The 9,105-nt window shown below is 38.1% G+C and overlaps 1 pseudogene; it reads right to left on the bottom strand.

Moving 5' to 3' along the window:
* Nucleotides 1-6,389: 6,389 nt before the first annotated feature.
* LOC131407284 (cytochrome P450 2C9-like) overlaps nucleotides 6,390-9,105 on the bottom strand; it is a 556,896-nt pseudogene continuing 554,180 nt past the window's right edge.

Genomic DNA, 9,105 nt, shown 5'->3' with positions numbered 1-9,105 from the left:
CTATTAATAAGATGGCATTACTAAGTCCCTACGTATCTATAATTACTCTAAGGTAAATGCATTGAATTCACCAATCAAAAGGAACAGAGTGCCTGGATGGATTAAAAAAATAAGACCCAACTATATGCTGCCTATCAGAGACTCACTTCAGCTTTAAGTATACACTTAGGCTCAAAGTGAAGGGATGGAAAAAGATATATTCCATGCAAGTAGGAACCGAAAGGAAGCAGGCGTAGTTATACTTCTATCACACAGAATAGACATTAAGCCTAAAAAGGTAAGTGACAAAGAAGGTCATTATATAATGATAAAGGGGTAAATTCATCAAGAAGATGTAACATCATCACAAGAAAAATAATTTGTAATTATGGGTGGTGATGGGTGTTAACTAGACAGTGTGGTGACATTTTGCAATATATGCAAATATCAGATCATTATTTTGTACACCTGAAACTAATATAATGTTATATGTCAATTATATCTCAATAAAAAAAGAAGATATAACAATCGTTAAGTATGTATTCACCCAACGTTGGAGCAGTGGCATGTATTAAGCAAATGCTAACAGATCTGCAGGGAGAAATAAAGAAGAGTACGATAATAGAAGGGGACTTCAATACTCCACTTTCAGCAATCGATAGATCATCTAGACTGAACACCACAAGGAAACATGGGACTTGAACCGCACTTTAGACCAAATGGACCTAAGAGACATATAGGACATTCTATCCAACAGCAGGAGAATACACAGTTTTTTCAAGCATACACAGAACATTCTGCAGGGTGGATCATATAATAGGCCACAAAATACATCTTAGCCAATTTAAGTAGATTGAAATCATACCAAATATCTTTTATGTCCACAATGGTATGAAACTAGAAATCAACAACAAGAGGAATCTTGGAAAACCTACAAATAGTTGGAAATTGACACACCTCTGAACAAACAGTGAGTCAAAGAAAAAATCAAATGGGAAGTCAAAAAAATCTAGAAACAAATGAAAATGGAAACACAACTTACAAAAAGCTATGAGATACTGCAAAAGCAGTTCTAAGAGCAAAGTTTCTAGAGATAAATTGCAATATTAAGGAAAAAGAAAGATCTCAAAAAACCTAACTTTGCACCTCAGGAACTAGAACAGGAAGAACAAATTAAGGTCAAAGTTAGTAGAAGAAGGAGAAAGCAAAGATCAGAGTAGAAAGAAATGAAATAGAGCACAGAAAAACAATAGAAAATATCAGTGAAACTAAGAACTGGTTTTTTGAAAAGATAAACAAAATTGACAAACTTTTAGCCAGACTAACTAAGAAAAAAAGAGAAAAGACTCAAATAAATAAAATCAGAAATGAAAGAGGAGACATTACAACTGATACGACATAAATACGTAGGATCACAAGAAACTACTATCAATAATTGTATGCCAACAAATTGGATAACCTAGAAGAAATGGATAAATTCCTGAAACATACAATGTACCAAGACTGAATCAGGAAGAAATAGAAAATATGAGCAGACCAACAATGGGTAAGGAGATTGAATCAATGTAGTGTTAAGTGCCCGACATTAAGCTATTGACTACTGAGACATCCATTTCAAGAGCTATCCATCTAGAGTAAACGTATTGCCAGCTGTATGACAAAGTCACTTGCAAAACAACCAGGTAGGGAACTAGGGCCTTACATCCATGAAGTTTCCTTTTCAGAAATCCCTGGGCAACTTAGATAACTGACCATTTGAGTGACCCTGCCTCTGGTCTCCCACACTCTGTTTTCTGCTCTTATATTTCAAATTAGCCAAAAATGAGTGACCCTCAAAAACCCCAGACACCACATCCTTGGACTCTTATAAAGGTAGGGCCCTAGCTCTTTCTCCCTCTCTACCTGTGACCTTGCCTTATGCCTCTCAGTCATGCCATGTACCCTCAATGACTTGAGAGTAATAAATCTTGTTCCTCAAAATTCTCTGATGACTTTGGCTGAAGTGAATCTTGTGATCATAATAAGAACCATGAGGGTCGGTCTAGCCACAACATTAGCACTGGTTGCAGAAATGTCTGTGGTGCTCACTACAAGTAAGTAGTGAATGCCTCAGGCATTCCTAGCTGAGAGCATCCCTATTAATATGCTGGGACTGACATAAAAATCAGTAATCAAAAACCTTCCAACAAAGAAAAATTCGTGACCAGATAGCTTCCCTGGTGAATTCCACCAAACATTCAAAGCAGACTTAACGTCTATCCTTCTCAAACTTCCTAACTCATTCTACAATGCCAACATTACCCTGGTACCAAAACCAGACAAGGACAACAGAAAAAAAGAAAATTACAGGCCAATATCACTAATGAACCTCAATGCAAAAATCCTCAACAAAACACTAGCAAATCAAATACAACAATATATTAAAAAAGATCATACACTGTGACCAAGTGGGATTTATGCCAGGGATGCAGGGATGGTTCAACATGCACAAGTGAATTAACTTGATACACCACATTAACAAAATGAAGAATAAAAATCACATGATCACTCAATTAATGCAGAGAAAGCATTTGACAAGATATAGCATCCGTTTATGATAAAAACTCTGAATAAAATGGGTATTGAAGGAAAGTAACTCAACATAATAAAGGCCATATATGACAACCCACAGCTAATATCATCCTCAATGGTGAAAAACTGAAAGCTATCCCTCTAAGAACAGGAACCAGATAAGGGTGCCCACTTTCACTACTCTTATTTAATGTTAGTATTGGACACCCTAGCTAGAGATATCTGGTAAGAAAAAGAAGTAAAAGGGATCCAAATTGGAAAGGAAGAAGTGAAACTGTCACTATTTGCAAATGACATATTTTATATATAGAAAACCCTAAAGAATCCACCAAAATACTTTTATTTTATTTATTTATTTATTTTTTTGAGGAAAATCAGCCCTGAGCTAACATCCATGCCAATCCTCCTCTTTTTGCTGAGGAAGACCAGCTCTGAGCTAACATCTATTGCCAATCCTTCTCCTTTTTTTCCCTAAAGCCCCAGCAGATAGTTATATGTCACAGTTGCACATCCTTCTAATTGCTGTAGTGGGACGCCGCCTCAGCATGGCTGGAGAAGTGGTGCATCGGTGTGTGCCCGGGAGCGCCCGGGATCCAAACCCGGGCCGCCAGTAGCGGAGCGTGCACACTTAACCACTAAGCCACGGGCCGGCCCCCAAAATACTTTTAGAAATAATAAATGAATATGGCAAAATTGCAGGATACAAAATCAACATACAAAAATCAGTTGCATTTCTATACACACACAACGAAGTAGCAGAAAGAGAAATTAAGAATACAATCCCAATTACAATCACAACAAAAAGAACAAAATACCTAGGAATAAACTTAAACAAAGAGGTGAAACATCTGTGCACTGAAAACTGTAAAACACTGTTGAAGGAAATTGAAGAAGACACAAAGAAATAGAAAGATATTCTGTGTTCTTGGATTAGAAGAATTAACATAGTTAAAATGTCTATACATCCTAAAGCAATTTACAGATTCAACTCAATCTCTATCAAAATCCCAGCAACAGTTTTCGCAGAAATAGAACAAAGAATCCTAAAATTTATATGGAAGAACAAAAGACCCTGAATAGCCATAGAAAGCCTGAGAAAAAAGAACAAAGCTGGAGGTATCACACTCCCTAATTTTAAAATATACTGCAAAGCTATAGTAACCATAACAGCATGGTACTGGCACAAAAACAGACACACAGATCAATGGAACAGAATTGAGAGCCCAGAAATAAACCCAGAAATCTATGAACAGCTGATCTTTGACAAAGGAGCCGAGAACATGCAATGGAGAAGGAAATTCTCTTCAATAAATGGTGTTGGGAAAACTGGACAGCCATAGGCGAAACAATGAAAGTAGACCATTATCTTAAATCCACACAAAAATTAACTCAAAATGGAATAAAGACTTGAATGTAAGACCTGAAACCATGGAATTTCTAGAAGAAAACATAGGCAGTATGCTCTTTGACATTGGTCTTAGCAATATATTTTCAAGTACCATGTCTTACTGGGCAAGGGAAACAATAGAAAAAATAAACCAATGGGACTACATCAAACTAAAAAGCTTCCGCACAGCAAAGGAAACCATCAACAAAGTGAAAAGACAACCTAACAATTGGGAGAAGATAATTACAAACTTTATATCTGATAAGAGGTTAATCTCCAAAATATGTAAAGAACTCATACATCTCAACAACAAAAAGACTAACAACCCAATTAAAAAGTGGGCAAAAGACCTGAACAGACATTTCTCCAAAGAAGATATACAGATGGCCAACAGGCACATAAAAAGATATTCAACATCATTAACTACCAGGGAAATTCAAATAAAAACTGCCATGAGATATCACCTCACACCTGTCAGAATAGCTATAATTAACAAGACAGGAAACAAGAAGTGTTGGAGAGAATGTGGAGAGAAGGGAAATTGCATAGACTGCTAGTGGGAGTGCAAACTGGTGTAGCCAATATGGAAAACAGTATGGAGATTCCTCAAAAAACTAAGAATAGAACTACCAGATGATCCAGCTATTCCACTGCTGGATATTTATCCAAAGAGTATGAAAACAAGAATGTGCAAAGATACATGCACCCCGATACTCATTGCAGCGTTATTCACAATAGCCAAGACTTGGAAGCAACCTAGGTGTCCACCAAGGGACGAATGGATAAAGAAGATGTGGTATATATACACAGTGGAATAGTACTCAGCCATAAGAAATGATGAAACCCAGCCATCTGTGACAACATGGATGGACCTTGAGGGTATTATGCTAAGCGAAATAAGTCAGAGAGAGAAAGTCAAATACTGTATGATCTCACCTGTAAGTAGAAGATAAAAACAACAACGAACAATCACATAGAAACAGAGGTTGGATTGGTGGTTACCAGAGGGGAAAGGGATAGGGATGAGGGTGAAAGGGATGATTAGGTACATGTGTGTGGTGATGGACTGTAATTAGTCTTTGGGTGGTGAACATGATGTAATCTACATAGAAATTGAAATACAATGATATACACCTGAAATTTTTTTTGTTTGTTTTTTAATTTTTTGTTTATTGTAGTAACATTGGTTTATAACATTGTAAAAATTTCAGGTGTACATCATTATACTTCTATTTCTGCATAGATTACATCATGTTCACCACCCAAATACTAATTACAACCCATCACCACACACATGTACCGAATTATCCCTTTCACCCTACACCTGAAATTTATATAATGTTATAAACCAACGTTACTGCAATAATATAAAAATAAATAAATAAAAAAATAAAACCATGGTCTAGGTGAAATAAAAAAAAAAAGAAAATATCTGAAGAAGTTGAAACCCTACAAGATACCTACTTTCCTCCTCGTACCCAGCCCAAACAACTCCTCCGAATAGGGTAAAGATGATGTGTGTTCCTTTTTTATAAATTCAAACCTCACTTGACAAACCCACATAAATTTACCTTGTTTAAAAAAAGTGATAATCCCAAAAATGTTTCAAAAAATTACTTGAGACCAGTACTGTTAAAAAGGTGAGAAAAGGTTACGAAAAAATTTATCCTTTTTTATTTTTAACTCCTTCTCCAGTCCCTGGGTTTTCTCTTGAACTCAGTCCTCAATACTCCTCTTCCCCATTCTGCAATTCCACAGTTGTCGTGAGAGAACAGTGCTTAATTTGCTTTCTTCTCTCTCTACTCCTAAAAAGCATTTCAACCAAGGAAAAGAATATCAAGTAAAATTCTCCAAAATAAGGAATTATAGGAAGTAGTTGCTTAGAAGAGAAAAATTTGTTGACACATAAGAGTGTAAGCTAATATACTGTTTTCATCTACCTTAGTCTCAATGATTCCATTATTCCTCCAGTCGTGTTCTGGAATCTCTTTCCTTAGCTACTATCCCTCCATCTCTCTCTCTCTTTCTTTCTCTCTCTCACATACACACACACACGCACCCAAGAGGCCATATTCATAAACATACAGACACACAAATATCCAAGAGACTCTTGTGTTAATATTTAATATTTATATGTCTTTCTCACTTACTGGTTCATTTGAACCTTATAGTCAGGAATTATCATAACCTTGTTACAGACGAGGATCTGAGTATGGAGAGTAGTAGCAGAGCATAGAGAATAGCTGGTAAATATGTGCAGTGAAACTCAGGAAACTCTCTTTAATGGAGGTTGTATATTCACTAGATATTGAGGGAATGGTCAGGGAATTGAGGAGAGGTCAGAGAAGGCATTTCTGGGAAGGGGATGAAGTGGGAAGGATGTGAATGATGCCCCTGGAGGAAGAGGAGTTGCAGATGACAGCACAGCAGCAGCCAGGCAGTCTGCCCTTCATCACACAGAAATGAAGCAGATCTGGTAAAGGGTGGCACAGAAGCAAGTCCACTGACAACTGGAGTGATGTCAATGTCCTTTGGGTCAACCAGAGATTTCAAGTTAAATTTCTGTAAAATGTTGGTCAGGAATAAAAACAGCTCCATGTGAGCCCCTCACAAATCCATTTTTCCTGAAAATAACAAACACAGGGGATAGATATTCTTTGAATACTGTGTTTGTGACTGCCACAAAGAGAATACACAGTAACTATTTGATAAATGATTAAATGAATGGATGTATGGATGGATGGAAGACTGGGAGGATAGACAGATAGTAATAAAAATGGACAAAATTGTTATTCACTTAATGTCTTATCCTAATGAACACCCTTCATTCAACAAACATTATCAAGTATCAGCTCTATGCCAAGCACTTCCATAAGTATTGTCACATTACAACTGCTCTTTTGACATTTCAAATTTCCATCTACGTTTTTCTAGAAACACACTCACATTGCTTGTCCAGTGGGTTTAAGGGAAATGATTGAGAGGAGGAGGTTCATATATCTGTGTTTCACTTTCTACCTTTGGCACAAAATGCAGCCAAATGTTTTTTTCCCTAGTGTACTTTCAAAGGACATGTATAAACATCTCACTCCTTAAACTTTAGAACTTTAAATTTCTCCCTGTCCTTCCTGTGGGATAACGTCTGATGGCTTAACCCGGCTGTTCACATTCTGTTCCCAGTCTGATGTACCACAATCTTTCTTTCCATTCTTCACACTCTGTACTCTCAGCCCTAAGCATACCCACTCTTCATCAATCTCCAATAAACCATCAGTTTCAAGCTTTGTCTCATGCTGTTACTTCTGGCTAAGATGTTCTTCTCTTATACTTCCTTTAGGATCTAGGTTAAATGAAATTTTCCCTTTACGCTCCTTGTGTTCCCCTCAGGTAGTAGATTTTCACCCTCTCTAGGTTTCTTCAGTATCATGGCTGTGCTTCCAATGAAGTATAGATCACTTTGAATCATAATTCTCTGTTTTTCCAGTCTGGTAAAATGTGAGCTCTGTGAAGGGAGGGCTCACTGCTTGTAATCTTGGAATTTACAGTGCCAGGCTCAAAACAGGCAACAAGAGTCACATAAGAAATGAAGGCAACTCCATAGCCAGACACTCAGAACACACATTTTGGGAATTGGAGACTCGATAAGCAAGGTATAGGATCACAACTGGAGGAAGAGCAGAGTGCTCTGGAATCACAGTATAGTAAATATCCTACAACATTTCCAATATTTCCCTGACCCCTTATTTAGGTGGCAGGAAATTATTCCCCCTTGATCTAGAGCCAATATCCTACTGCTGTGGTCCATTAATGCCTTAAAAATGTCCTCCCTTCTCTACTTTCCTTTCTCTCTGGCCCTTGTGAGGCAGTTCAAATATCATTTCTCTTATTAAAATATTGCTTGTTCCATTTTATACCTCACTATGAGATAGGAATAATCAGGAAGGAGGCAGTTTCCACCTCTTGTCTCCTGAGCAGGCTGTACTTCCCTTTCTCATAGCACTAGCTGTACTGGATTACAACAGTCTGCTTACACTTTTTCTTCACTAATTGGGAGGTGAGCCTCTGGGGGGCCTATTCTGTACTTTAAAAGAGACTTGCGTCCCCAGATCTCTTCAGAGAGAAGCTCTAGGTTTTGAGTTCCCTCTAGAATGTGTGTCGCATCACCTGAGGTTGGGTTTATGGTGAGATTGTGTCTCAGCCTCTCCTACCCACTTGGATGTAGGTTTTTTTCTTGTTTGCCTGTTGTGTAGGAGTGGCTCAGCTAGTTTTGTTTTTTTTCACAGGAAATTGTTCTGTATGTAGCTGTGGATTCAGTATGTCTATGGGAGGAGGTGAGTTCAGAATCTTCCTACATTGCCATCTTGAACCAAAACTCTTGGAAGGTTTTTGATTACTGAATCAATCTCCTTCCTCATTATAAAACTGTTCTGACTTTCTGTTTCTTCATTACTCAGTGTTGGTTGCTGGTATGTGTCTAGAAATTAATTTTTTCTAATTTCTGACACCTAAAGAATTTACACACATTCTTTATAGACTAAAGCACTCTCAACCTCTCAGCAGCCTTGGAATAGGCAAAGAATCTGAGGTGTACAAGATCCTGGAGTCTGAGGAGAAAGGTGACCAGCCCTGCATGTGATCAGAGGCTCTTGTTCAAGGCCCCGGGTAAGGGCCAGTCATCACTGAAACATAGGCGAGCACAGCCTATAAGTGGGAGGAAAGAACACGGTGTGAGTATTTAAACGCTGATACCTAAAATAAAATAATCTAACTATATCTTCTTGCCTTGGTGTCTGTTACAGAAGCTGGAGATCTGGCTGTTTCCTGTCATGTGTGCATCATATGGCTGAAGGTTGGTAAATGTTCTTGTGGTAGGATTTTGTTGGTTTGTCCCTTAGGGCCCCCTTGATTTGATTTGAGTGCACATACCCCATTCCTGCAGTGATTGGTGGGTGCACGTGGGCAAAGGCCAAGAGCAATGGACAAACAGAGCCAACATGAGTCACCAGCAGAATGAATTCAGGCTCCAGGCTTCACCTTGGGGCTGAGGAAATTCCTGTTTATTTTTCTGTTCCAATGTGTTTAGCACATCGTAGTCCAGCACTTACTGCTCTCCTCTTCTCCCCACTGTACCCATTTGCTAAGGGAGAGTCATCCCTCTTGAGAGGCAT

Source organism: Diceros bicornis, chromosome 6 (assembly GCF_020826845.1).
Source record: "Diceros bicornis minor isolate mBicDic1 chromosome 6, mDicBic1.mat.cur, whole genome shotgun sequence".
NCBI lineage: Eukaryota > Metazoa > Chordata > Mammalia > Perissodactyla > Rhinocerotidae > Diceros > Diceros bicornis.
Note: the sequence above shows the minus strand (reverse complement) of the source record. Positions and strands in the feature narration are given on the sequence as shown.